This window comes from Cervus elaphus, chromosome 2 (genome assembly GCF_910594005.1).
Source record: "Cervus elaphus chromosome 2, mCerEla1.1, whole genome shotgun sequence".
Classification (NCBI taxonomy): domain Eukaryota; kingdom Metazoa; phylum Chordata; class Mammalia; order Artiodactyla; family Cervidae; genus Cervus; species Cervus elaphus.
Window position 1 is genome coordinate 14,074,201 of NC_057816.1, and position 27,950 is coordinate 14,102,150.

The 27,950-nt window shown below is 46.1% G+C and overlaps 1 long non-coding RNA gene across 1 annotated transcript in view; it reads right to left on the bottom strand.

Annotated features, from left to right (window-relative positions):
- LOC122674537 overlaps window positions 1–10,536 on the bottom strand; it is a 200,138-nt gene extending 189,602 nt beyond the window's left edge. The window contains exon 1 of the long non-coding RNA XR_006334990.1: window positions 10,445–10,536. This is a non-coding gene — a long non-coding RNA (uncharacterized LOC122674537). The remainder of the gene's footprint in view (window positions 1–10,444) is intronic.
- Window positions 10,537–27,950: the final 17,414 nt, after the last annotated feature.

Consider the following 27,950-nt stretch of genomic DNA (forward strand, 5'->3'; position numbering starts at 1 on the left):
AGAGCAGATCTGTAACCAACACTCCAAAGGGGAGAGAAATGGTGTCTACCTCACTAGCATCAAACCAGACAAGGGATCCTTGTGAAGACCTTGATGCAGCACCTGGAACACAAAGGTACTAAACAAAGAGCAGCCCCCCCCCCAAAAAAAAAAGGGAAGGAGGAGGTGCAGCCATGGACAAAAGCCATCTCATTTGCTCTAGTTTTAGTTTACTCTGCATATTATCTATGCTTTAATCAGGCAGCCCACTGCTTTAACAATCAACTGACCCTCAGACTGACAGGCTGCTCTTGGCTGAAAGTGATATGATAGATACACGGGACAGTTCAGAGAGGAATACAGGCTGAACTTGACAATAGTCAGTAGGGCTCACTTTCCTCCCCAGGGCACCTCCTCACTCACTGGTCATCTGTTGTTGTAGTTTAGTCGATTAGTTGTGTCCAACTCTTTGCGACCCCATGGACTGCAGCTTGCCAGGCTCCTCTGTCTTTCCCAGGCAAGAATACTGGAGTGGGTTGCCATTTCCTTCTCCAGGGGATCTTCCCAACCCAGGGATTGAACCTGCATCTCCTGCATTGCAGGCAGATTTTTTACTGTCTGAGTCACCAGGGAAACCCATGCTTCAGACTGGAGATGTTGAGATATCAAATATTCTGTTTGGGCATATAAGTTGAGTATAAATCTAAGAATTATTGGGCTTCCCAGGGGGCACTGGTGGTAAAGAACTACCTGCCAACGCAAGGACATAAGAGACTCAGGTTCGATCCCTGGATCAGGAAGACGCCCGGAAGAGGAAGGGCATGGCAACCCACTCCAGTATTCTTGCCTGGAGAATCCCACGGACAGAGGAGCCTGGCAGGCTACAGTACGTAAGGTCTCACAGAGTCGTACATGACTGAGAATTATCAATTGGTAGCATTAGATATTTTTTCCTAAAACTGGATTTAAGCTGTCTTATAAAGAAACGTTTAATTTGCCCATGGGAAAAAGCAGAAAGACAATAGTCTGGAGAAGCAACTAGAGGGCAAGGAGTGACCAGGAGAAGCAGAGCCCTGCCTCAGAGCCAGAGACCATCTGACTGCCTGCCTGCCTGGAACGGGCGGGTTTAGGGGATCATTTCCTGAAGGGTTCCCAAGAATTACTTGAGGAAGAAAACCTAAGGAAATACTGACCTCTTTGATGGCAATGGAATGGAATGGAGACTGAGATGGTTGTTAGTTGGGCACTGATAAATTTTTTTTAGATGGGTAGGATGGTGGGAGGATGGAAAGGAGGTCCAAGAGGGAGGGGATATACATATACATGTGGCTGACTCACTTTGCCATACAGCAGAAACTAACACAACATTGTAAAGCAATTATATCCCAGTTTTTTAAAAGATGGGGAAAATTCTTTTTCATAGCTTCCCTGAGGGACAGTGCCCACAGCTCCCTCCCCAGCATCTCCCCGCATTCCCAGATGCAGGCATTGGTAAATTCTGAAGGCTGGAGAAGATGGGAACACCTCAAGTACCAATGGTTCCCAATACCCCTGCATGTCTCTCTCCAGCATCTTTCCTTTCCCTTTCTCGTGAGGACAGGAGAAATCAAAGATCTACTAATTTAGAGTCTGTACCACCTTGGAAGGAAAGTTATGACCAACCTAGATAGCATATTAAAAAGCAGAGACATTACTTTGCCAACAAAGGTCCGTCTAGTCAAGGCTATGGTTTTTCCAGTGGTCATGTATGGATGTGAGAGTTGGACTGTGAAGAAAGCTGAGTGCCAAAAAATTGATGCTTTTGGACTGTGGTGTTGGAGAAGACTCTTGAGAGTCCCTTGGATTGCAAGGAGATCCAACCAGTCCATCTTAAAGGAGATCAGTCCTGGGTGTTCATTGGATGGACTGATGCTGAAGCTGAAACTCCAATACTTTGGCCACCTCGTGCGAAGATTTGACTCATTGGAAAAGACCCTGATGCTGGGAGGGATTGGGGGCAGGAGGAGAAGGGGACAACAGAGGATGAGATGGCTGGATGGCATCACTGACTCGATGGGCATGAGTTTGAGTAAACTCCAGGAGTTGGTGATGGACAGGGAGGCCTGGCGTGCTGCGATTCATGGGGTCTCAAAGAGTCGGACACGACTGAGCGACTGAACTGAACTGAACTGAACCAAGTGTAAACTTGGAAAACTCAGCAGTGGCCACAGGACTGGAAAAGGTCAGTTTTCATTCAAATACCAAAGAAAGGCAATGCCAAAGGATGATCAAACTACCGCACAATTGCACTCATCTCACATGCTACCAAAGTAATGCTCAAGATTCTCCAAGCCAGGCTTCAACAGTACGTGAACCATGAACTTCCAGATGTACAAGCTAGATTTAGAAAATGCAGAGGAATCAGAGATGAAATTGCCAACATCCATGGGATCATTGAAAAAGTAGGAGAGTTCCAGAAAAACATCTATTTCTGCTTTATTGACTATGCCAAAGCCTTTGACTGTGTGGATCACAATAAATTGGAAAATTCTGAAAGACATGGGAATACCAGACCACCTGACCTGCCTCTTGAGAAACCTGTATGCAGGTCAGGAAGCAGCAGTTAGAACTGGACGTGGAACAACAGACTAGTTCCAAATAGGAAAAGGAGTTCGTCAAGGCTGCATATGGTCACCCTGCTTATTTAACTTATATGCAGAGTACATCATGAGAAACGCTGGGCTGGATGAAGCACAAGCTAGAATCAAGATTGCCGGGAGAAATATCAGTAACCTCAGATATGCAAATGACACCACCCTTATGGCAGAAAGTGAGGAGGAACTAAAGAGCCTCTTGATGACAGTGAAAGAAGAGAGTGAAAAAGTTGGCTTAAGCTCACCATTCAGAAAACTAAGATCATGGCATCTGGTCCCATCACTTCATGGCAAATAGATGGGGAAACACTGGAAACAGTGAGAGGCTTAATTTTGGGGGGCTCCAAAATCACTGCAGATGGTGATTGCAGCCATGAAATTAAAAGATGCTTACTCCTTGGAAGGAAAGTTACGACCAATCTAGACAGCATATTAAAAAGCAGAGACATTACTTTGCCAACAAAGGTCCGTCTAGTCAAGGCTATGGTTTTTCTAGTAGTCATGTATGGATGTGAGAGTTGGACTATAAAGAAAGCTGAGCACCAAAGAATTTTGAACTGTGGTGTTGGAGAAGACTCTTGAGAGTCCCTTGGACTGCAAGGAGATCCAACCAGTTCATCCTAAAGGAAATCAGTCCTGAATTTTCATTGGAAGGACTGATGTTGAAGCTGAAACTCCAATACTTTGGCCACCTAATGTGAAGAACTAACTATTTTGAAAAAACCCTGATGCTGGGAAAGATTGAAGGCAGGAGGAGAAGGGGATGACAGAGGATGAGATGGTTGGATGGCATCACCGACTCAGTGGACAAGAACATGAGTTTGAATAGGCTCCAGGAGTTGGTGATGGACAGGGAAGCCTGGCGTGCTGCAGCCCATGGGGTTGCAAAGAGTCGGACACGACTGAGTGACTGAACTGAACTGTACTGAACCACCAAGTCTTATGCTCTGTAGGTGTTTGTTAAATATTTATTGGGTGAATGGAAGAAAGAGACCAACCTCTATCACCAAATACAAAATTACGCAGCTACAGAATAAGAAGGCATGAAAAGGAGAGAGAGGAATTTCATTCAAAGAGCTATTCAGTTTTTATTCTAGCATTTCTCAGGGGCCCTGATAACCATTCATTTCCTGGTATGTAAACAGAAGTGGGAGCGTAGGGGATGATGGAAGAAAACAGGTCTCAAATATGCGTGACAATACTGGTCAAAAGAAGTAAAAGGGACTTTGTCATTCATTTTTTTTTTTAATTATAGGAATCTTCAGTTTTTATCATGCTAATATATACCATGGGAAGGCATACTATAGACTACACAGAGTGGTGTTTTCATTTGTATTTAATTATGAGCTACTTTTGGAGAAGAATCTTAATCTTACAAGATCATGCTTCTTGGCTGGATGGTTCCCTGGAACACACTTTGGGAAACACTGGCTTCGTATCATCTGGATTTCTTTTTGGCTCTGAATCCTGTGGCTTTTCCTGGCCATCACATAGCCCTCAGACAAAGAGAACTCTGTATGCTGTACTCGTTCTCCTTATAAAGCATCTTATGTACGTGGAAATCACTGAATGTTCCCAAACATCCTCTGGACTTCTGCATCCCAACTTCAGTTCAGGCCTGGACCCCAAGCCAACCCACCATAGTCTTCTCAGAGACCATAGTTCTTTTCCAAGCGTCTTACAGAGTCCCTCAACTTTACAACCTATAAAACAGGTTTATATGTGCCCATTTATGCATCAAAAAATCACGCACTGAGCACTTCTTGTGTGCAAGGCACTGCGCAGGGGCAGGAGGTGTGGTGGGGGCAGACACGGATCTTGCCTAAGGAGTATATAGTTTGCAAAGAAGTGTTACTTCAAATGAATAAGCTTGGGAATGAAATAAACGTGATTCTGTGGTCTTGGATAAGTTACTCAACCTTTCTATCAGTACCACAACTGTAAATTGGAGGTAATTGGGTCTTCCCTGGTGGTCCAGTGGTTAAGGATCTGCCTTCCAAAGCACAGGCTGCTGCTGCTGCTGCTGCTGCTAAGTCACTCAGTCATGTCTGACTCTTTGCAACCCCATAGACTGTAGCCCACAAAGCTTCTCTGTCCATGGGCTTCTCCAGGCAAGAATACTGGAGTGGGTTGCCATGTCCTCCTCCAGGAGCTCTTCCCCACCCAGGGATCGAACCTGCGTCTCTTAAGTCTCCTGCATTGGCAGGCATTTCTTTACCACTAGTGCCACCAGGGAAGCAGGGAATGCAGTTTCAATTCCTGGTCAGTGAAGTAAGATCCCACATGCCATGCAGGGCAACCAGAAAAGCAAATAAAAACAAATAAAATGGAGATACTTGTATCTCTCTCCATCTTTGTGTGTTGATCGAATATAATAAAGTATGCAAAAGTATCCAGGATAGAGAAACCATGGCACTAGAACCTCAATAGCATTAATAGTATGAGAACCTTTAGAATCTACACAGCAGGCTCTCCCAGAAGCAGGTTCATCCTCAACTGCCTCACAGAAACCTCTAGAAGCCTCTCGATCATTGACCCATGGGCTGGGGAAACGGCGCTCACTGCCTGGCCCTCTGTGCACCCTCCTCTCTCTGCACAACTTGTTAGCTAGGGCAGTCGTGACCCAAGGAGGAATCCCCAGAGCCAAGTCTGGCTGGCTGGTCTCTCCAATCCTCCAGCCTGGCCCAGCCTTTGTGGTCTGGCCTGGTTCTCACAGTTACTTTCAAACAATTTTCACAGTATTAGTAGGGTATTTTTTGTCATTATCTACTTTTGACAAATGAGTAAACCCAGGATCTGAGAAAATAACCCTCTTGGCCCAGATCGCTCTGTTAATACGTGGCAAAGCTCAGATGAGGATTTCACGGGGGCAGTGGTCCATAGCTAACAAGACAGAGGTGGAGAGTGAGGAGGCTGCCCCTCACAGACAAGGGGCAGGTAGGACCAAAGCTAAGATAGGAGAAGAAAGGACAGGTTCAAGAGACAAAGAAAAGGTAAAGTGGCCATTTTGGGAAATGGAAGGGCCTGGGAATCCTACATACCTGTCAGTTTCCAGCCTTTTCCCAACTCCCTGCTCCAACACCCCCAAAAGAAAAGCACATCGTGTCTAACAGAAGCCCACAAACATGCACACAGACCTCTAGCTCTGACACCATCTCCATTGCCAGACTGGAGGAGGGCACGGCAATTCACTCCAGTATTCTTGCCTGGAGAATCCCCAGGACAGAGGAGCCTGGAGGGCTACAGTCCATGGGGTTGCAAAGAGTTGGACAGGACTTACCAGTGAAACAACACCAACAACCATTGCCAAACAGTAGCTTCTATTATATTGATCTGTACACAGTCCCTGCCTTCAAAGAGTTAAAGATCTGAAAGGCAGATAAGAGAGACCACAAAAAGGACATCACACCAAAAGTTGTGTCATCCTTAGGTAACTAGATTCCAGGGTAAGTTCTGCCATTGAGTAGTTAATGTGATCTTCGGCAGGTCACAGAACTTGGTTGGGTCACATTTCCTTCACCCATCACTCATTCATACACATGATCAATAAACATTTTTTCAGTTGCTTATGAGGTGCCAAGCACTGTGGTAGGCACTAGGAAGACAATATCCCGAAACCCACGTTGGGGAAATGCAAATATCCGTGCATGTATGCTCAGTCCAGTCCAACTCTTTGTAACCCCATGAACTGCAGCCCACCAGACTCTTCTGTCCATAGCATTTTCCAGAACACTGGAGTGCGTTTCCATTTCCTTCTCCAGGGGATCTTCCCAACCCAGGGATCTCCTGCATCAGCTAACGGATTCTTTATCACTGAGCCACCAGGGAAGCCCAGGCAAACATTCAGACAATCTCAATTCTACAACAGATTCTTCTTCCTCTGACTCATGACAAGTCAGTCACCAAGACTGTCTATTTCACCTCCAAAGCATAACCTGAATCACGGGCCTCAGCCCCTGTCCACTACCATACTGATCAAAGCCACAGCTCATACACAAGTGGGCCTCTCCTGGGGTGAACCCAGTTTGACGGACTCCACCACCCAAGCAGAAGCCTGGCGAGTCAGGGGAAGGCTGAACCATTGCTGGATGTTCTTCCTCGGACCCCTGCCCTCTGGAGGACGGAGACCAAGTATTTCGGGCAACGGGCATCTTGTATGCAGAACCAAGGAGGCCTTGAGCCTTAAGAAGGACATGCTGAGAGATGCCTGAACATGATCTCTGCATTCCAAAGAAACCACAGATTATTAAAAATCACATTATGCTCATAATTGTTTCAAAGGGAGGGGAAGTTAGAAGCCAAAGAGTTTAAGTGTCACAATAACAAAGATGTTTCCTGCAGGAATTTTAATAATAAAAGTGTGTTTAATAGTTATAAGTGTTTAGCCGTAAAACCAGTACATCATTAAGTAAATCCAGCCTTTGAGGATTCTGGCTTTTCTGCTCAAGAGGAATAACTTTTCTTTCCCCCTTCTTCCTAGCGCTATCAGATCACAACTTTTTGTCATTCCTTTGTATGGAAAACAAAAGTCAAAAACTCTCAGAGGACACATTCCCTCCTGCCCTCCCCCACCCCCTCCCCCGCCCCCACCCCCTCCCCCGCCCCATATGAATCCACTTAGGCAGCAGAAAAGGAAACTTGCCTCAGTTTCCTGGTCTGTAAAGTGAGGATAGAATAGCACCCACTTCCAAGAGTTATTAGAGGACTGCATCAGTTAATATTTGTAACATGCTTGGAGCAGCATCCAGCCCACAGCAAATGCTGCATTAGTGGTGTTAAATTACATTAATCACGAGATAGATAAATCACGTTCAATCGAATTCCTGTTATGAAAATACTAGGTGTGGGAGAACCACATTAAAGCAGAGAAAGGGAAAGGTAGGAGGTTAGTCTGTCACAGCCGAGCACGCAAGTTGCAGAAAGAGAGGAAGTCAGAGAGACACCCCCCAAAGATGGTACAGGAGGTCAAATATGCATGCTGCTGAATAGAAATGTTATGTGCATTTAACCTATGTGTACCTATATCTACAAACACGAGAGTGGAACTCCTTACTGCCCCACTTAAAAACCAGGGTCTGAATCTGAGGCAAAAAAAAAAAAAAATGAGAGACTCATTCATTTGCCCTACTTCTCTGTAATAACACACAAGAGGTTATAAACCTCAAATTGGGTCCAGTCCCAGAATTCAGTCAGTAAATTGAAAACAATAAGAACATAAAATGACTGAAATTCTCCATCTGCAGAAACAAACCACTCAGGAGATGCCTGTACATGTGCTGTTGATGGGAGCAGGGGCTTCTCCCCGTTTTCCATCAAGGACAGGATGCCTTACAAATTCAATTAAAGCTCCCAGAGACTCCCCCAAGCCCCATCAGAATGACCCCAGGAACACAGGCTGGAATGTGGCTCATGGTAACCTACTCAGCTGAATTGCAATGAATCTGAGGTAATGTTGTGCTGTCATTACAGAGGGTGGGGGTCTGCAGGAGTCAGGAAATTTAGAGTGAGACTCTTGGGCTATCTCCACCCCCGCCCAGGGTTGTTGCTCCATCATCAGACTGCTGGGTTGGAGCCTTCCTCCCAGCATCCCTTTGGCCCTAGAGCTGCAATGGAAGTCTTACCTGTCCCTCTGTGTCCTCGGAGGACCGTCTTCCAATGATGAGTGCCCTCGCTCGGTTTTGACGGGAACCTCGCCCGCTGTACTTTAGCAAATTCAGTTGGTAAAGGAGCCAGTTCTGCAGAGAGACTGACTGGGTTTGTATCCTGGGTCTAGTTTTCACTGGCTCAAGACATTGAGCAAATGACATCTGAGTCCCTGTTCCTCACTGACAAGGATGAAAACAGTAATAACCTCACGAGGCTTCCCTTGTGGCTCAGTTGGTAAACAATCCGCCTGCAAAGGCAGGAGACTTGGGTTCTATCCTTGGGTTGGGAAGATCACCTGCAGAAGGAAATGGCTACCCACTCCAGTATTCCTGCCAGGGAAATCCTATGGACAGAGGAGCCTGGCAGGTTACAGAGACCATGGGGTCATAAGAGTTGGACACGACTTAGTCACTAAACCACCACAAGTTGTTGAGGGAGACTAAGCTAGAATAATCCAGAAAAAAACAGTGCTTTCTGTGTAATGCCCAATAAATACTTGTGGTTTTTACTGTTGGTTATCACTGGTCATTGTATTGTTACTGCTGGTCTGATTAAACCCTGACTCATCACCATCATCCTGTTTGAACACCTCTGGATAAACCACTGAAATCAATTTTTTTTTAATTTTATTGAAATGTAATTGATTTACAATCAACTGTACAGCAAAGTGATATATATACATATATATATATATTCTTTTTTAGATTCTTTTGCATTATAGGTTAATACAAGATATCGACTATAGTTCCCTATGCTATACAGTAGGTCATTATTGATTATTTTATATATAGTGATATTTATGTATTAACCCCATACTGTTAATTTATTTCTCCTCCACCTTTCCCCTTTGGTAGCCATAGTTTTTCTTTGTGTATGAATCTATTTCTGTTTTGTAAATAAGCTCATTTGTATCAATTTTTTTTTTAGATTCCACACATAGGATACCATATGATATTTGTCTGACTTACTTCACTTAGTATGACAATCTCTCGGCCCATCCACATTGCTGCAAATGGCATGATTTCATTCTCTTTATGACTAAGTAATATTCCATTGTATATATGTACCACATCTTCTTCATTCACTCCTCTGGACATTTAGGTTTCTTCCCTGCCTTGACTATTGTAAATAGTGCTACAACGAACACTGGGGTGCATGTATCTTTTTGAATTAGAGTTTTCATGTCTTCTGGACAAATGTCCAGAACTGAGATTGCTGGATCATATGGGAGGTAACTCTACCTTTAGTTTTTAAGGAACCTCCATAGTATTCTCCTGTGGCTGCACCACCTTAACATTCTCATCAACAGTATAGGAGGGTTCTTCTTACTTCACGCCCTCTCCAGCATTTGTTATTTGTAGACTTTCTGATGATGGCCATTCCAACTGGTATGTGAAGTCAGATTCCAGATCTGAAAGGTCACCTGTGGGATGCATCTGGAGTGACCCCAGTAAAGTTCTGCTGTCCCCACTTAGGAGGATACTTGTTTATAACTGTTAATGACACCATTAACGTTTAGAATGATCCTGTATGGCCAGAAAGAAATGATAATTTTTTTTGACTTTTTGTTTTTTACTGGAGTATAGCCAGTTAACAAAGTTGTGATAGTTCAAGAACAGCAAAGGGGCTCAGCCATACATACACATGTATACATTCTCCCCCAAACTTTCCTCCCACCCAGGCTGCCACATAACGTTGAGCAGAGTTCCCTGTGCTCTACAACAGGTCCTTGTTGGTTATTCATTTTAAATATAGTAGTATGTCCATGTGATCCCAGGGATTCCCGAGTGGCTTAGATGGTGAAGAAAAGCCTGCAATGCAGGAGACGCAGGTTTGATCCCTGGGTCGGGAAGAGCCTCTGGAGAAAGATATGGCAACCCACTCCCGTGTTCGCGCCTGGGAAATCCCATGGACAGAGGATCCTGGTGAGCTACAGTCCTGGGGCGCAAAGAGTCAGACACAGCTGAGCAGCTGAGCATGCACACACGCACATATCCATCCCACACTCCCTAACTATCCCTTCCTCCCATCCTTTCCCCAGGCAGCCATAAGTTCATTCTCTAAGTCTGTGAGTCTGTTTCTCATTTGTAAATAAGTTCATCTGTATCAAGAAATGATAGCGTTTTGAATAAATACATCTCTGTACAAAATGGAATGTTTGATGTTATAGAATTACCCACAATTACCTCTCAGGGGCCCAGTCACAGTCCACGTTCCATCATGAAACCACGTAGCAGGGGATGTTAGAGTCGATTACGGCTTGAGAGGCAAGCTCACCTTCTCACTGTCACAGCCGAGACAGAGAAAACAGCTTTCTGCTTTTTTTCTGATTCACGGTCCGATGCTTGTTACCCTGTGCCCCCCGAATTCACAAACCACTGACGACACAGCAGAACTGCAAAAGGAACCACTGAGCCATGGCCTGAAGTTCAGAAGCTCAAGCTTGAACCTACATCCACGGGAGTGACCTCAGGCCAGCTGTTAACCCCTGCCCAGGCCTCCGTCCCTAGTCCTGTAAATGGGACACAGGGTCACTAGCCACTTCTCCTGCTCAAGGTTACGGGGCATATGGCGCCTCTGGACGTAAAAGCAAACTTTCTCGAGTTAGCAGTAATCACGCCTGGGAGAGACATCCCAAGGCAAATGGCATTGGATTAGGGATGGTACCAGTGAGAGCCACAGGAGGACCCCAGAAAGCTTTCTGGAGAAACAGCAGTGAATCCACACATTTCATCTTCTTCCCCAGCTTTCTGTGTCCCCAGCCATTCCTAACACAGAGAAAGGAGATCTGAGAACAGGGCTAAAGCTTTGCTTGGAAAAGCAGGTGGTAAGTCATAAAGCCATCGAATCTGGGGCCGGGAATGGGAAACACATGGTGGGTCATTCTAATTAACTCTTCACTGGGTTGCACAGTGCTGGGATGTTGGTTCCAAGGTTTTACGTTAGACTTGTCCCAGGCCGCTCTCTCACCATGGCAACCGAAGTTTACCGCAAAGCCGAAAGTTCTGTGTGGGAGAGAGTTAACGGAGTCGGATACAGTTCGGCTAACCACAATTAATTTTTAAAAAGAAGCAGAAGCAGCCAAGTATTTTCTCCCCTGTTCACATCCTTGGGGAGACGTTCCCTGCCCCTCTCCTCCTCACCCCTCCTTCTCTCTCTCTCCGTCCTCCACGCCCCTCCCTCTCCATCTCCCTGAAAACTCCTTTTCTGTGTGTCCGTTTCTCACCAACTGAAGACAGTGTGCAAACAGGAGCACTAGGTCCGCCAGTGTTCTCCACAAACACTTGTTTCTATCAGCACTGCGAAGGCCGGGCCTCACCAGCTTCGCTGTTTGTTGTTGTGTGGTCGCTAAGTTGTGTCCAGCTCTTTGCAAACCCATGGACTGTAGCCCTGCTAGGCTCCTCTCCCTGGACTGTAGCCCTGCTAGGCTCCTCTGTCCCTGGGATTCCCCAGGAAATAATATGGGAGTGAGTTGCCATTTCCTCCTCCAGGGGATCTTCCTGACCCAGGGATAGAACCCACACCTCCTGCTTGGCAGGCGGGTTCTTTACCACTGAGCCGCTGGGAAGGCCCACCAAATGGTGGCTCAGAAAAGTGTATTCAGTGAAAGAATGAATGAATTTGGCTCCTCCCTCCTTTTGCAGTGGACTGTGGGCTTTGTTTATATATATATTGTAGTTTCAACTGTGCTGGATCTTCGTTGTGGCATACAGGCTCTCTAGTTGCAGCACTCAGGCTAAGCTGCCCCAAAGTTTATGTGATCCTAGTTCCCTGACCAAGCTTTGAACCCACATGCCCTGCATTGGAAGGTGGATTCTGAACCACTGGACCACTAGGGAAGTCCCTGGACTGTGGATTTTAATATGATAACCTTATTTCAGAGAGGTAGTACAGCAGGTCATAAACCTACTACTGGCTGGCCTGAGAATCTGAAGACCAAGGGTTCCATTCAACCCTGCCCCTGCCGTTCTTGATGTGTGGGCATCAAGTTAATAACTCATGTCTCCTCTTTGAGCTTTATTTTCTTCCCCTGGAAACAAGGGCAGGAAGCAAGAAATTCGTTAAAGCCTCCTTAGCTCTAATCTCCTCTGAGTGTTTTACCAAAGACCTTGCAGGGAAATAACCCTCCCTCTGTGGGTCAACAGGCCAGGCCCATGCTATCTTTTCTGACCAAGAAGTGGGCCCAGCTCCATAAAAGGCAGGGAGTGTCCACTTTCTCTGCACGTCTTACTCAGGTTTATACCTACTACAATGGAGAGGGAAGCTGGAAACAGGCTCAGCCGTCTGAAAAACCACCCCATCTGGGCCAACCATCCCTAGGAATGCAATTCCTGTCACACTTGCATGACACATCTTCCTCTTACTTCACTCTTACCGGCGAAATTGTGAACTCTCAAAGAGAGTTAGGAGAGTAAGGAGGTCATGAAGTCCTTTCCCCGCCTCTAAGACCATCCTCCTCCAAATTACCCCAGAGAAGTGATTAGATTCTCCACTAAAGCATCATCAAAGAACATTTCACAACTTCTCTGGGCCTTGCACCATGCTCAGAAACGGAAGTGTACGAAGGTTTCTCTGTGACACACATGTCAGGAAATACCCTTCAGGCTCTGAAAATTCATTGATTTGCAGAGATCGTGGGCTTTGGACTCTTCTGGGCAGTGGCAGCTTCTCAGATGGAGCCCTGGGACAAGAACTTGAAGACCTGGTTCCCTTTGAGCCCCTTCTTGGGCATCCCTTCCACCGCCACTAGTAGCTGAGCTACCTGAGAAGTCAGGGCCGCATGGCTGGGCGTCCACCCACACTCCTTCTCTCAGGTGCTGAGCTGGGTGGAGAGGCATGTTCCCTCCCCTGGCCAGTGTCCATGAACTCCAGACTCTGGGGCAATTGCTACAGACCAGCCAAGTTAATGTTTAAAGAGCTAATAAATAAATAAATAGGTACTCTGGTGGAGCCAAACTGCTGAAAACAGCTCAGAACTTCCTGCCTTCTGAAAGTCCTTTCAGAAAGGGCATCAACTGGCAGGTCATTAGGGAAAGTGAGATGTGTTCATTGTGCAAAGCTCCCTTTAACCTCAATGCTCCTTTGTTCTTGTGGGCATCAACACACTCCATTTGACATTCTCAGTTCCTCTGATAAGAAGTTCTTCGAAGTCATGGAAGCTCAGATCTCCCCAATCCTGAAGCAGACCTATAGGAATCCTGGTCATTGGTCGAGCAACCTTGAACAAGTGCTCTATTTCTCTGAGACTCAGTTTTTCAACTGAAAATGCTTCACAGTCCTTAGGATCTCCTTAATAATCCATGACTCTGCCGGCAGCCCCGTGGAAGGAATATAGCAGTGGAATCACTCAGGACTGGGTGTGGGTCTGACTCCCCCACTCAGGGACTCGGGCCAGTCACTCCACACCCCAAGGCCTCTGTCTCCACTCTGGTGCAGAATAAACGAATGTGTGCCCCCAACCTGTACAAACTCAGGGGAAACAGGCAAATATGGTGTTTGGGGTATTTTTGCAAATTGTTCAAGCCTCTAGCTTCCCAGGTAGTGCTAGTGGTAAAGAATCTGCCTGCCAGTGTAGGAGACATGGGTTTGATCTCTGAGTCAGGAAGATCCCCTGGAAAAGCGAATGACTACCCACTCCAGTATTCTTGTCTGGAGGATCCCATGGACAGAGGTGCCTGGTGGACTACAGTCCATAGGGTCACAAGCAGTCAGACACTGCCAAGTGATGGAGCAGACGTGACCTATCAGCAGAAAGCTGAGTGTCTCTCTTGCAGTCACTTTGGTCATAAGTTCTCCAGGAGCCCCAGGCCTCTCTGGATTCGCAGGTACCTCGTCCTAGACCCAGTGGCTCCTTGCTTTCGAGGGATGTTGCCCTGATTACTCAGCCCACTCAGATCAACGGTTGACTTTTGCCCCTGGAGCCAGGATGGACTTCTCAGCATCACCTGGGGACACCCACAAGGGACCCAGCATCACAGATCTTCACTCACACACCATCACAGCCAAAGCTCCCCTACTCACAATCCCCAGGCAGGAGTGCTGGGTGCTAGGGGCTCACAGAACACAAAAACCGGCCCTTGGCACGAGTCTCAGCCCTTGTCTTGAGTTTGGGTGACTGGTCTACTTTTCAAGAAAGCTCAGGGACTTCCCTGGTGGTCCAGTGGTTGAGAATCCGCCTTGCAATGCGGAAGACACAGGTTTGATCCCTGGTCTGGGAACTAAGATCCCATAAGCCACTGGGCCAACTGAGCCCACGGGCTTTGCAGCCTGCGTGCCGCAATGGAACATCTCACTTGCCTCAACTAAGACTCGACACAGCGAGATAAATAAATACTTAAAACAAAAAAAGAAAGCTGGGGATCAGATCCTTCTTTCTTCACATCCCTTCCCCCACTCCACTTCCCCTCTCCCTCTTGGGTAAGTTTGCACACCCAGAGGTCAGATAGCATTTGCAAAGAGATTTTTTGACAAGTGTGGTCCCCCTGTCTCATACCAATACATGCCTGTGTAAGTGCCTTATATTTGCCTAACCAAGAATTTTTTTCCCTATACTTCCAAGGTCTCATCTGCTTTCTCCTCCTGAAGCTGATGAAAGAAAATGTTGCAGTAATTTTAAATAACCCCCTTAATGTGCAGCCCATCGGATCCCTGTTTTATCCATAACCTTAATGCACTGGTGCAAATATGACATACCTAACCGCACCTGATAACAAAGTTTAAAAAGTGGCAGCACGTCCTCCCCAACAAGAACCACACCCACAGCAAATAAATGTCCCTGCCCACAAGGTTACTTCTTCACCACTCGTAACCTCAGGTGTGCTTACTCCTATTAAGCCAGGGGAGGCAAACTTTTTCTGTAAAGGGCCAGGTAGTAAATACTTTAGGCTCTGTAGGCCATTTACATCTTTGTCATGTATCTGTATCTATATCTATATATATATGCATATTTGGTTTTAAGTTGGTTATATATATATAATTATATATATTTTTAAATGTAAAAACAATTTTTTTTTTTTTTTTTTTTGCTGCACCATGCATGTGAGATCCAAGTTGCCCAACCAGAAACTAAATCTGCATCCCCTGCACTGGAAGCATGGAGCCTTAGCCACTGGACTGCCAGTGAAGTGAGTGAGTGAAAGTCACTCAGTCATGTCCAACTCTTTGCAACCCCATGGACTGTACAGTCCAGGGAATTCTCCAGGCCAGAATACTGGCATGGGTAGCCTTTCCCTTCTCCAGGGGATCTTCCCGACCCAGGGATCGAACCCAGATCTCCCACATTGCAGGTGGATTCTTTACCAGCTGAGCCACAAGGGAAGCCCACTGGACTGCCAGAGAAGTCCCTAAAAAACATTCTTAAGGCTGTGAAAAAGAGTTGCTGCAGGTTGGATTTGGCCCAGAGGCTCTTGCCTACCCCTTGTCTAAACCTAAAGGTTCAAAATCTGCACATTAATCAGCCTAACCTGGGAATGTAGCTAGGGAGGGAGCTGGTTTTGGAAACAGATTCCTAGGTCTTAATCCACGCCCACTCAGCTGGGATCTTAGGTAAATTCTCCAGCTCCTTGGTGCCTGGGATGCAAGGACTGTCTACTGCTGACCCTAGAGGCCCTTCTCCAGACTCTGCGCCTCTCCAGCCCCCACGGGTGATTCTCTCCCTTGCTCAGACGTCTTTGTTGAACAACTCTCATCGTGCACCATCCTCCATCTCAACCTTACTTCTGTCTCCCTGCTTACAAATTAATCGTGTGTATTTTTTAAAATAACCCTTTCCAGTAATACCTGATAATTTTATCAATAGCCCTTTCCCTACAAAACTTGCTGGCAGAACAGTGTTTCCCCAAATAGTACTTCACCCCATCCTGGTGGATGACATAATTCCTCCTCCACCCCATCCTTGCAACTAAGCTTGCCCCAGCTTCACCCTGGACGTGACCGTCCTTGGGCTGAAGGACACAACAATTACCAGATTTCTGAGTCAGCCTTGAACTTGCTTCAGGAGGGTAGATATTCAGTTCTTTGGAAGTTTTCCTTGATTGCACTTCTGGGTTTCTGGCTCCTCAGGGTCATTGTGCATTAACAGGCAACCTACCCCAAGAGTCAGGGTTAAACCTCTGGGTCCTAAGGGAAGGTTATGCACTGCACATAGCAAAAGCAAAGCCAAAAATAAAGGCAACGGGGAAAGAAAGCCGCATTTCAGAGGTTTGTGAAGCCAGCACAGGATTTTGAAAGCAACTGGCAGTCAGTCCTAGATGCAAACTGGATCAAAATGACGCTGAGGTCACTTGGGTGTAACCCACAACCTTAGTGGAGGTGCAGATGCATTGAAGGTTTTCATGGCACTGTTGCTCTCCACATCATCACGATTTTTCACTGGAACATAATACACCAGCCGGCTCAACCATCATCATTTCCAGAACTTTGTCAACAAAAAAGAAGCCTTGACTAAAGGAGTTTTATAGTCAGTTTTAGCTCAGTTTATTCCTGACTCAGATAGGATGGGGGAGAAGCCAGGGCAAGGTTGCAAAGGGTGGGGTGGAGGGAGCCATGGACAGCAGGCATGGTAATATACAAAATCTGAGGCCACAGGAGAGAAGATAGGCATCTGTGATTAAAACAATGAGTACTGACCTATTGACCTGGATCTCCCAGGATCCTCCAACAAAGTTCATTAGATGTCAAACAATGGCTGAGTTGCTCTGCTGTTCCCCTGAGAATATCACAACATTGTTTATCGGCTTTACTCCAATATAAAATAAAAAGTTTAAAAAAAAAAGATAAGGAGTCAGTGTATATGCAATATGTGTAATAAAAACATATTTTCCTTAAAAAGTAAATTTAAAAAAAGAAGCCAAACAATTTACCTTTATATCTGTTATGCGGAAGACTGAACTGTTGGGAGTTACGCTAATCTGGTTTTCTCTCAAGTGAGATGGGGTATTAAGGAAGAGGTAAGAAGGAAGGGATGTTGGGAAAAGTGAGTGGAAAGTTTCAGAAGCCATATAACAGTCCGTAAAGTGCGCTGAACAAACACCGAGTAGCTCTCCTTGAAAGTAAAACCAGAGGATGTCTGGATGACCTTGGGTTTGGTGATGACATTTTAGATACAGCACCAAATGCACAATCCATGAAAGAAAGAAGATAAGCTGGAATTCGTTATAGTTAAAAACTTCTGGTTGTGAAAGACACTGTTGAGAGAATGAGATGACAAGCCACAGTTGGGGAGAAAATATCTGCAAAGAACATGTCTGTAAAGGACTCTTATCCAAAACACACCAGGAAACTCTTAAAACCCAACAAGAAGAAAATGAACAATATGATTGAAAATGGGCAAAAGACCCAAACAAGACACCTCACCACAGAAGATATACTCATGGAAAATAAGAATGTGAAAAGATACCAACATCATATGTTGTTAGGAAATTTCAAATTAAAGCAATGATGAAATACTACTGCACACCTATTAGAATGATCAGACCCCAAAACACTGACACCATTAAATGCCGATGAGGACGTGGAGCAACAGAAACTCATTCATTGCTGGTGGGAATGCAAAGTGGTACAGATGTGTTGGAAGACACTTCAGCAATTTCCTTTTTTTTTTTTCATTTTTATTGAGATACAAATGACAAGCAGCACTGTATAAGTTTAAAGGCACAGCATAATGACGACTTACACTTTCTGTTAAGTGATTACCTTAGTGAGTTTAGTTAACAAACATCATCTCGTTGCTGTTTGGTTACTAAGTTAGGTCCAACTCTTTGTGACCCCAAGGACTGTAGCCCTCCAGGCTCTTCTGTCCATGGGATTCTTCAGGCAAGAATACTGGAGTGGGTTGCCATGCCCTCATCCAGGGGATCTTCCCCACCCAGGAACGGAACTCACATCTCTTGCATTGCAGGTGAATTCTTTTCCACTAATGCCACCTGGGAAGACCCACATCATCTCATATAGATACAGAAAAAAGAAAAAAAAAAAAGGTTTTTTCTTTTGTGGTGAGAACTTTTACAATCTACTTTCTTAGCAACTTTCAAATATACCACACAGCAATGCCAACTATTGCTATCTGTTGTACACTGCATCCCTAGAATATATTTATAACAGTAAACTTGTGCCTTTTGGTTGCTTTCATCCAATTCTCTCACTCCCTACCCCTGGCGGTTTCTTACAAAACTAAACATATTTTTACCATACATATGATCCAGCAATCATGCTCCTTGGTACTTACCCAAATAAACTGAAATTTTCTGTCCACAAAAAAACCTGCACAAGGATATTTAAAGCAGCTTTATTCACAACAGCTAAAACTTGGGAGCAATTAAAATATCCTTTGGTAGGCTGAATGGACTAAACAAACTGGTCCATCCAAACAATGGAATATTACTCAGCACTAAAAAGAAATGAGCTATCAAGCCATAAGAAGACACGGAGGAAACTTAAATACACATTACTAAGTGAAAGATGCCAATCTGGAAAGGCTATGTACTGCATAATTCCAACTCTGTGACACTCTGGAAAAGGCAAAACAAGGTAGAAAATAAAAAGATCAGGGTCGGGGAGGCAGGTGATGAGGGGTGGGGAAGGAGGAATGAGTTGGTGGAACTGAAATCATGCAGAGGATTTTTAGGGCAGTGAAACCATTCTGTGTGATACTATAATGATGGTACCCTGTTATTATATATCTGTCAAAACTCATGGAATTTTCTGCCAAAGAGTGGACTATATCCGAGGTCCCCAAATTTTTTGGCACCAGGGTCTGATTTCGTGGAAGACAATTTTTCCCCGGACCTGGGTTGGCTGGGTGGGGGGTGGGGGATGGTTTGGGTATGATTCAAGTCATTACATTTATTGTGCACTTTACTTCTAAGCTAATGCTGCCACTGATCTGACAGGAGGTACCAACCCACATCCTGGAGGTTGGGGGCCACTGAACTATGTAATATAAACCATAGAGTATGAGTGGTGATGACTGTCACTGTAGGTTCATTGACTGTAACAGGTGCATCCCTTGATGGAGGATGTTAATAGCAGGGAAACTGTGTATGTGGAGGCAGGAAGCATGTGAGAAATCTCTGTACTTTCTGCTCAACTTTGCTATGAACATAAAACTGCAGTGCCCAGTGGTCACAGGGCACTGACCACCTTCAACCATACTGAAGAGAAATGGATTGGATTTTTTTGAAGTCAAGTGTTCATCTCCCAAAACAGTAGTAGATTCTGGCTGGATAAGAAGTTTATACTTCTTGAACTACCGGCCAGAACCAGGCCATAACAGAGCCCCGTGAATATGTGTAGAATGACAGACTTATCCTGAACCTCACTTGTGCAGCACCCACATGATGTGAGGCTTGCCGTGGCTGCCACCGTCCCAGTGTTCATCAGCCCAGACCAGTCAGGAGGAAACTGAGGCGCAAGCCCATCCCGGGCTTCTGTCATTCTAGGACTTGTCCAGAGTCATGAAACTCGGGTTACAAACACACCTGCTGACAAGGCCCAAAGCCTTGGGCAATCTTTGCCTCTTGTACTTCTGTTGTTCCCCTCATCAAACCCTTCAGCCAATCCATCAGCGTTATCTCCTGCCTAGACAACCACACCAGCCCTTGCAGCCTCCCAGCCCCGCCCTGGAGCCCCCCATCTCACCCAGAGAAGAATCTGATACTCTTACTACCCTGGCTGAAAGAACCTGTGTAGTCCCAGCGCTGGTCCCTGTCTGACCTCACCCAGGCCTCCCGACCCCTCTCCAGCCCACCAGCCTCCTTGCTGCTGCAGACACGCCGGGCGCATCCTCCAGGCCTCCCTGTTCCCTACACCTGGACACTCCTCCCCTAGAGGCCCTCCCACACCACTCAGGTCTCCACTCTAAGGTCACGCATGTAAAAAGGACACTTCCTGCACCCTGTACAAGCTCAAGTGCCTGCCCTGCTTCTGCTACTGCCTCTCCACCCTCTCCCCCTCCCCAGGTGGCCCATGGCATTGTGTGTACACTCATTTTGTTGTGTTGTCTTCGTCCCCTGCTGGAATGTAAGCTTCATCAGAGATTGTCTGCTGCTCAAGCCCAGGGCCTAGAACTGTGTAGGGCATGCGGTCTGTGTCTGATAAATATTGGATGGAAGAAAGGAAGGAGGAGAGGATGTGAAAAAAAAAGAGAGGATGGGGAGGAGAAGGGGAGAGGGAGGAGGGTGGAGGGAGGGAGGGAGGCAAGCTAGCTTCTCCCATGAAGTCACTGTTGGCCCCATCTCCCAGGACTCCTACCACCTGCTCACCACCCCGAAATGCTTCTGAACATCACAAAAGAATAATAAGCCACTCTCTTTGTCCCCAAGAATCTGTCTTGTGAGCAACGAGAAAACATACTAAAACCAACCAAATGAATGATAGAAGCAATTCACTGTGCTGAAGAGACTCCAGAGCTAAATATCCGTGAACACAGACCAGTGTGGTGGGAACCAGAAAAGAAAGAAAACTACACGGAAACCGGATACGGTGATAAAGCCTCAGCTGTGTGCATTTCTCTGGTCCTACAGAGCAGGTCCTCCATAAAGAGTCAGACACACTATATCATGTTCTCCAAATTGGTTCTGCGGAAATTTGCCCAAATCTTTCTCAAGTGCACATTACCCACAGCTTCAGGAGTGTCCGATGACCTAAAAATCTCTGAACTCCTTATTCTCATCAGCCTATAAATTCAATCTCCCCCGTCAACCCCTCCCCTAACCCTTCTCTCTTTTTCAGGGGAGGGGCAAGAGAGCAAGTCTTCCTATGCCTTCTTTGATTCCATTACTCATGTTTTACTCATCTTTTTTAACTTTCCCATTTAATCCCAGTAATCCTTTATTCTTCTCTTCACTTATTTTTTTAAGACTTTTATTATCATTATTATTTTTTTAATTGGCCACACCATGCAGCTTGTGGGATCTTAGTTCCCCACCCGGGGTGGAACCTGTGGCCTCTGCAGTGGAAGCACAGAGTCCTAACCACTGGGCCACCAGAGAAGTTCCACTCTTCACTCACTTTTAATCTTCTTTTTCTCTCAGGCAGTCTTCACCCCGTCTTCTTTTCCTTACCTATTTCTTCTGGATTTTCCGTCATGGAGGTTTGCATTTATAGCTCACCTCATTGCCCCATGTTTAATCACTGCAAAGCATCCTTGCCAAAAGCATTCGATTACAGGGAGAAAAGGCAGTGCCTTCCCTCATGGGCCTGCATCCCACATACTAGGTGAAGGAAGCAGCCACTAAATCATTCCTCTGCGTTCTCAGGTGACCAAACCGGCAGAGGTGGCCAGCCACCGTGCTCCCCTCCACTCCATCGCCCGCCCACTCATCAGCCTGTAAACCCAGGTCAGGATTTCAATTCAGCGCTGCTCCTTGGTGAAACGGTGACTGGACCTGCCCAGTGGAACGGCAAGCGTGAAGGAATGTTCTCCTGGCAGATGAAACCATGTGCCCAGTTTGGACCTGGCATCGGGGTTATACACGGCCCGCAGAGAAGTTGGGCCTCATCACAGACTCAAACCCAAGGGGCCACCCATGTCAGGAGGCACCCACCACTTTCGCCCCCAAGACTGAGTGATGGAAAGTCTGTCCCCCACAAATTGAAAGTGCCAAGAGTGCCAGAAACACAGAAGGGCTCCGGCAGATGGCACCAATTAATCTACCGTCAAGGGCTGAAAGACTGAAAGATAAAGGGTGAAACCCAAGAAAATCAACGGAGGAAAAGTCAACACACAAGAAGCCCGTGTGGCTTTAGCTTGACTGTGAGGGTCTCTATGGGAAAAGCAATGCACTTGTTGGAGAGGCAGCTGGCTTTCATTAGAGCCTAAAAGAGTTCAAAAATAAATACAGCCCCCCTTTTCACCACCCCAAATTCAGTGCACATTCGATACTAACAGAACGGACACCCAGGCTTAAAAGTCAAAGCATCTGAAACCCCTGCCACGGAGAATTGTTGTTCAAATGGTTTATTCCTTTGGAGGCCACTAACTAAAACAATAACAACTTTCATGTCAAATTCCAGGAAATAAAGGATAGACAATAAAGAAAGGGTTTTTTTTTTTTTTTTTCCCCTCCCCAAATGCAAACAAATGAATTAGTGCTGTGGGGCTGAAGGGAAGCCGAACAAATTAGGCCTGAGGGCGCCCACCAGCCCGCCTACCCTGCTGACCGCCTCCTGGGCGCCTTCTCCGTGAGAGTTCAGAAGTGGTCGGGGTTGGGGGACAAATATGTAACAAAAGATGCAGGCCCACCCAGAAGATGTGGGAGCCTGCTGGGAGGATTACAAACACTGGCCCAGGGCCAAGCCCTGCCTCCCGTCCCCCAGCTACAGAAAGGAAGGAAGGGAAATCGCCAACCCAGACCTCGTGGGCACGCCCCCCCCACCCCCTCCCGGTCAAGAGTAGTTTTTAGGCCAGAATAATGCCTGTCATTGTGTCTGCAGAGTCTTGGGTTGGGAACTACATTTAAAAATCATTAATTTTTCAAACCCGCTCTCCATTACCACATCAGAGCATCTCCATCAGTGAGAGCATGGCCTGCTTTGTTGGACACACAGTAAATATTTGTCATTAGAATTAATTAACTGTGCTAAAGAGGCCCGTGGCCAGCATCATCCAAACACAGCCTTTCAGTTTCCCACAGAGAAAAAGCCTATTCTTAAACCACAGGCTTTAACCCAGCATCTGAAAAAATGGTATATGAGTCGTGAGATGGGCTGTACTAAAGAGCAGATGCCTCGGGACAAACAACCCACCCACCCAATCAAGGATGGGTTTGAAGTAACATCTTGTGAAAGTGAACTCATTTCTGTCCGCTTATTGTATAGAGGTGACAACTGACAACGGGAGATGTTCAAACACCTCCCGAGAACAAATGGTAACCACGAGATCAGCCCTTAAATCTCCTTAGGTGGTTTTCATTAAGAAAATCTTACAGTTGGGTTCAAAAAGTAAAAATGTTATTCCTCACTAGCCCCCACTTAGAACCAAGTGCTTCCTTCGACCTCTGCCTTGCGTAACCCCTCCACTTTCTGGGACATCTCCTCCCCACATCTGCTCCCTGAAGGCATTCAGGAAATCCCAATGTCCACATACGAGCAGAATGACCAAACAAGGACAGGAGGCCAGCTGACTTGGTGGCCCCAGGACTCACGGAATTGAAGGACGGCGCTGCGTGCTGTTGGGGCACCCAGCATAAGGGGCATGGAATGAACCAGAGCAGGGGTCAGCAGTAAGACAGCAGAACATGGGACTCAGCGTTAGAAAATGAACCTCCAATGGTCTGGCATGAACTCAAGTGTTTCCGCACCACACGTAAACCAAGACTTCTCTCCCTGAATTTGCTCAGCTGCCATCTGCTGGTTTGATACCTGGAGTTCTGCTCATCTGGGCTTCTTGTCTTTCAGTTGCGTCGCTCACCATCTTTCCCCATGAGCTTCATCACAGACCATCTGGGCCATCTATGATGAGAAACAGCCTAGTCTACCGACTCCTTTTGCTTCTCGAGGGCTGTGGCTATACTTGTTGCTGTTTAGTAGCTAAGTCGCATCCAACTCTTTGTAACCCCTGGACTGTAGCCACCAGGCTCCTCTGACCATGGGATTCTCAAGGTAAGAATACTGGAGTGGGTAGCAATTCCCTTCTCCAGGGGATCTTCTAGATCCAGGGATCAAATCTGGGTCTTTGGCACTGCAGGCAGATTCTTTACCATCTGAGCCAACTAATCACCCACCAAAAAAAAGAAAAAAATTGTATTTAGACAAAGCAAGATATTAGGTTATATTGAAATCAGATTTCATTGCACAATTGCATAGATGAATTTCATATTGATGAAATTCATACTTTCTGGCTTTTTTTGTGTTAATTGTGACTGCCCAGCCCCTTGGGGGCCAAGGAAGATCTTTCTATTTAGGATTGCAGCAGGCAAAGCACTTCCAGTAGAGGCGCAATGATGGTGGATCTTCGAGTTCTTCTTTCCTGGTTTATCATCCCAAACTTTGTTACTTCAACATTCAGAGAAAAATCACTTATTGTCAATGAAAAAGAAGTTTAATCAACAGTCTCAACTTTCTTATCTGACATTTGGACCTTATCTACTGTCACTACATCACCACCATTTATGTTCTTAAGATATAAAAATCTAGACTGTCCCATGCCATGCTTATTTACATTGACAACAATCTTCTCCCACCTTGCCCAAAAAATCATTTTTAACAAAAACTTCAAACAGTTTTATCCCTAGGATCATTTAAAGCATTTCCACATGTCTTCATAAATAGCAACTAAACATTAAAATATTTGGGCTTTGCTTTGCATGTGTGCGAATGTGTGTGTTTAAGAGTAATGAATAGATTGCAAGTAGGTAGAGCTCTTGGTTGAAGACATCTGTCTTCTTTTGATAATCTGGCTCACTGTATTCATCAATTAAATAAGGAAGGCAGGCGAAACTCAAGGAGTTTCCAACCTGCCAAAGCTCAAGATATTAAGTCATTAAGCTTGGAGCTCTTTGGTCTGGAGCCGAGCCGGTCACTTGTGAGGGAGTGTCCCAGAGCACTAATGAAGACCCCTCTATGCCAATGTTCTGTAAGCATTTCTCCAACTAGGAATTTCTATGATCCATCTGTCTCCTCAGTATCTCCAGTTGGGCAAGAAGAGGATGTAAATTGTTCAGAGGACCAAATGAAGTACCCAAAGGCCACACTTGTTACTAGTTCATTAAAGCAAGCATGAGATCCGTTTCGTCTCCCTGTAACTCAGTGTTCTGTCTGCAGAATGAAGAAACTATGGGGCCAGTGAGGTTCTGAATGGCTCCTGATGTTGGTGAAATGTATTCCTTGATGGTTCCTTAAATCATTCTCTTAATGGTTTCTTTATGATTCTCACCAGGTGGCACAGTGGTAAAGAATCCACCTGCCACCACAGGAGACACAGGAGGTGCAGGCTTCATCCCTGGGTTGGGACGATCTCCTGGACAAGGAAATGGCAATCTTGCCTGGAGAATCCCAAGGACAGAGAAGCCTGGCAGTCTACAGTCCATGGGGTGGCAGACATGACTGAGCACCTGAACACACACACACACACACACACACACACACGACTCCACCACCCCCACTCCTAATACCGAAATGTCTGGGCAGAGTTATAGACACAGTCAAGGAGGATAAAAGTGATGTCAGAAGAGGCAGAGTGAGCTGGGGTCAGAAGACAGGATGGGGCAGGAAGTAGAAATCCCAGAATCCGATAGGCAGCAGTAATGAGATGGCTCCAACTGGTCTACTCAGGCCTCCTCTGTGCCAATTTGATTGGACACAGTTTCAAAGCAAGAAAGAAAATGCCAATGGAAACCAAAACAAAAGATAAAGAGCAGGCTTTCCAAATGAGTGAGGCAGGGATCTGGCCTCCTGGCAGGGGCAGAGGCCAGCAGCCCGGGGAACCTGTCCCCAAACCAGCTGAGCCCTCTCTGCACCTGCAGCTACTCCTTCCCACGGAGCTCAGCTGCACTCTACACACCCTGAACTCATTTGGGGGATTTTTTGGAGGGAGTCTGGCAAATTATTACACAAAAGGAATCAAAGAGGAGAAGGGGAAAAAATAAAATCATTTCTTCAGCATAAAAAATTATCCTTTGACTTCAGCCAAAGAATTTTTAAGCTCTATTCAGTTGTAAAATCTGTTCTCATGCCACCCACGTTTCGCATTCCTCCCCCAACTCCTGCCGCAGCCCCTCCTCTCCCCCTCCACCAGCACCACCCCTCATCTGCCACCCCCGAACTCAAATCCAAGCACCCATCTGAAGCAAAGATGAGGACCCAACAAAAACACATTGCCTCTTGATGGACATGGGTTTGAGCAAGCTCCGGGAGATGGTGAACGACAGGGAAGCCTGGCGTGCTGCAGTCCGTGGGGTTGCAAAGGGTCAGGCAAGACTTAGTGACTGAACAATAACTTGTGCATGTTCATGTTTCTATATATACACATAGAGCTAGCCCCATTCCTTACTAAAACTCTTTTAGCATCCCACAGAGACATCAGCCATGGCACCAGCTTGCCCCACACCCTCTCCCAGTGAACTGACAAGGCTCAGCTCCTGTTTCGGGGTAGCTGTAAGGGATGGCTACTCCACCTGGTAACCCACTGGACCCAAAGCTCTTTGGACCCAGAGTCGCTAATAAAAGGGCAGTGACAATGACCCTGAGTGTGGTCAAGTAAATAGGAAGTTGGACATATTCATTTATTTCTTACAAATTGTAGATGAGGGGCTTAGGCAAGATTTATTTCACTCTCACGGTCATCCCTGGGGTGGGCCGTGAGTCTGACTAGAAAGTTCCTCTTCACATACCCTTGGACTGACTCTCTTACCCTCTTGCCTAAACCTTTTTCTTTGGAGGAGCAAGTGCCAGAAGATAAGCTTCTGAAACAATTCAGGTTCTGGGGGCAGCGTTCCCACCAGCCCTGGAGAGCTTTCACACAGATCTATGTCCCAGAATGAGCCTGTTCAGTCTGCAGAAGGAAGTGTGATAATGCAGGAATGTGGCTCTGGGTCTCAGGTCTCCATCCCCCAGGGAAGGGGAGAGAGCAAAAGAAGGGAGGAAAAGCAGAGCTAAAGGTCACGAGTAGTTGGGACTTGATAATGCCATCTGCCCATGACACTGAAGTCACGCGTGTTGATAGGGCTCAGAACTCTGGGCTCTCTGTGACCCACAAAGCCTTAAGTTGAAAGGTGGGTTATAGTTCTGGTCTTTGGGTGATCAGGAACTTCTTCATAATGCTAACATCTGTACACTTTAAAAAAAAAAAGTCACAACCTGAGAGTTGTGAATCAGGTTTTACTGGGGGCAACATGAGGACTACAGTCAGACAGCTCCTCAGATAGCTCTGAGAGACTGCTCCAAAGAGGTCCTGGGGAAGGACAATGTATATGTGATTCTGGTGAAGGGAGAGTACATGCAGTTAAGCACATATTTTTTCCAGAAGGTTTCTGCTTGTCTTGTGACGCTTTCTGCTAGTCATGAGAAATAGCAGTCACCACGAAGGGTTTTAATGCTTTTCTAGATTTGAGGAGATACAAGAATGAGGCTCATAAAATCAGCTCCTGAAAATATCTAACTATCTGAAAACCTGTCCTGCCAGTTTTTCCCCAGGCACAGAGGGCCTCATTTCTGCTCTCCACCCTGAACTCCTTTCAGGGAGTATTGAAGGTCAGCAGCTGGAGCAGCACATGATCTAATCCTTGCAGAGGTAGATGGCAAGTGCCCATGTGTAGTTGACACATTCCAGTGATTAAGGAACCACTGCCTCCCCAAACTGTACTACTCCAATTGGATTCACCTTGAGAATGTGACCTGTTAAACCAGAAAGGGAATGTTACACCCCTCGTCATTTAACCCTTTCGAGGCAAACTGATTTTATAAAGAGACTTACCTCTCACCTTTGCAGAAGTCTGGACACTTGTGAAATTTTGTCCGTTTTCTGTTTGGAACAGCCATAGCTTCTGCTAACAAATCCTAAGGTCTGCAGGGTTTCTTAGACCCCCTAGGTCGTGCCAGCTTTGGCAAGTTTCCTAGACCTAATGAAGAGATAACGTGGAGAGGAAGGACATTTGAAAGGTGGCAGAAAGGCATGGGTACACCATGCATGTTCATTTTAACACATTCATCTTGCACTATCCACACAGAACATTTTCCTGGAGAGAGCGCCCATGA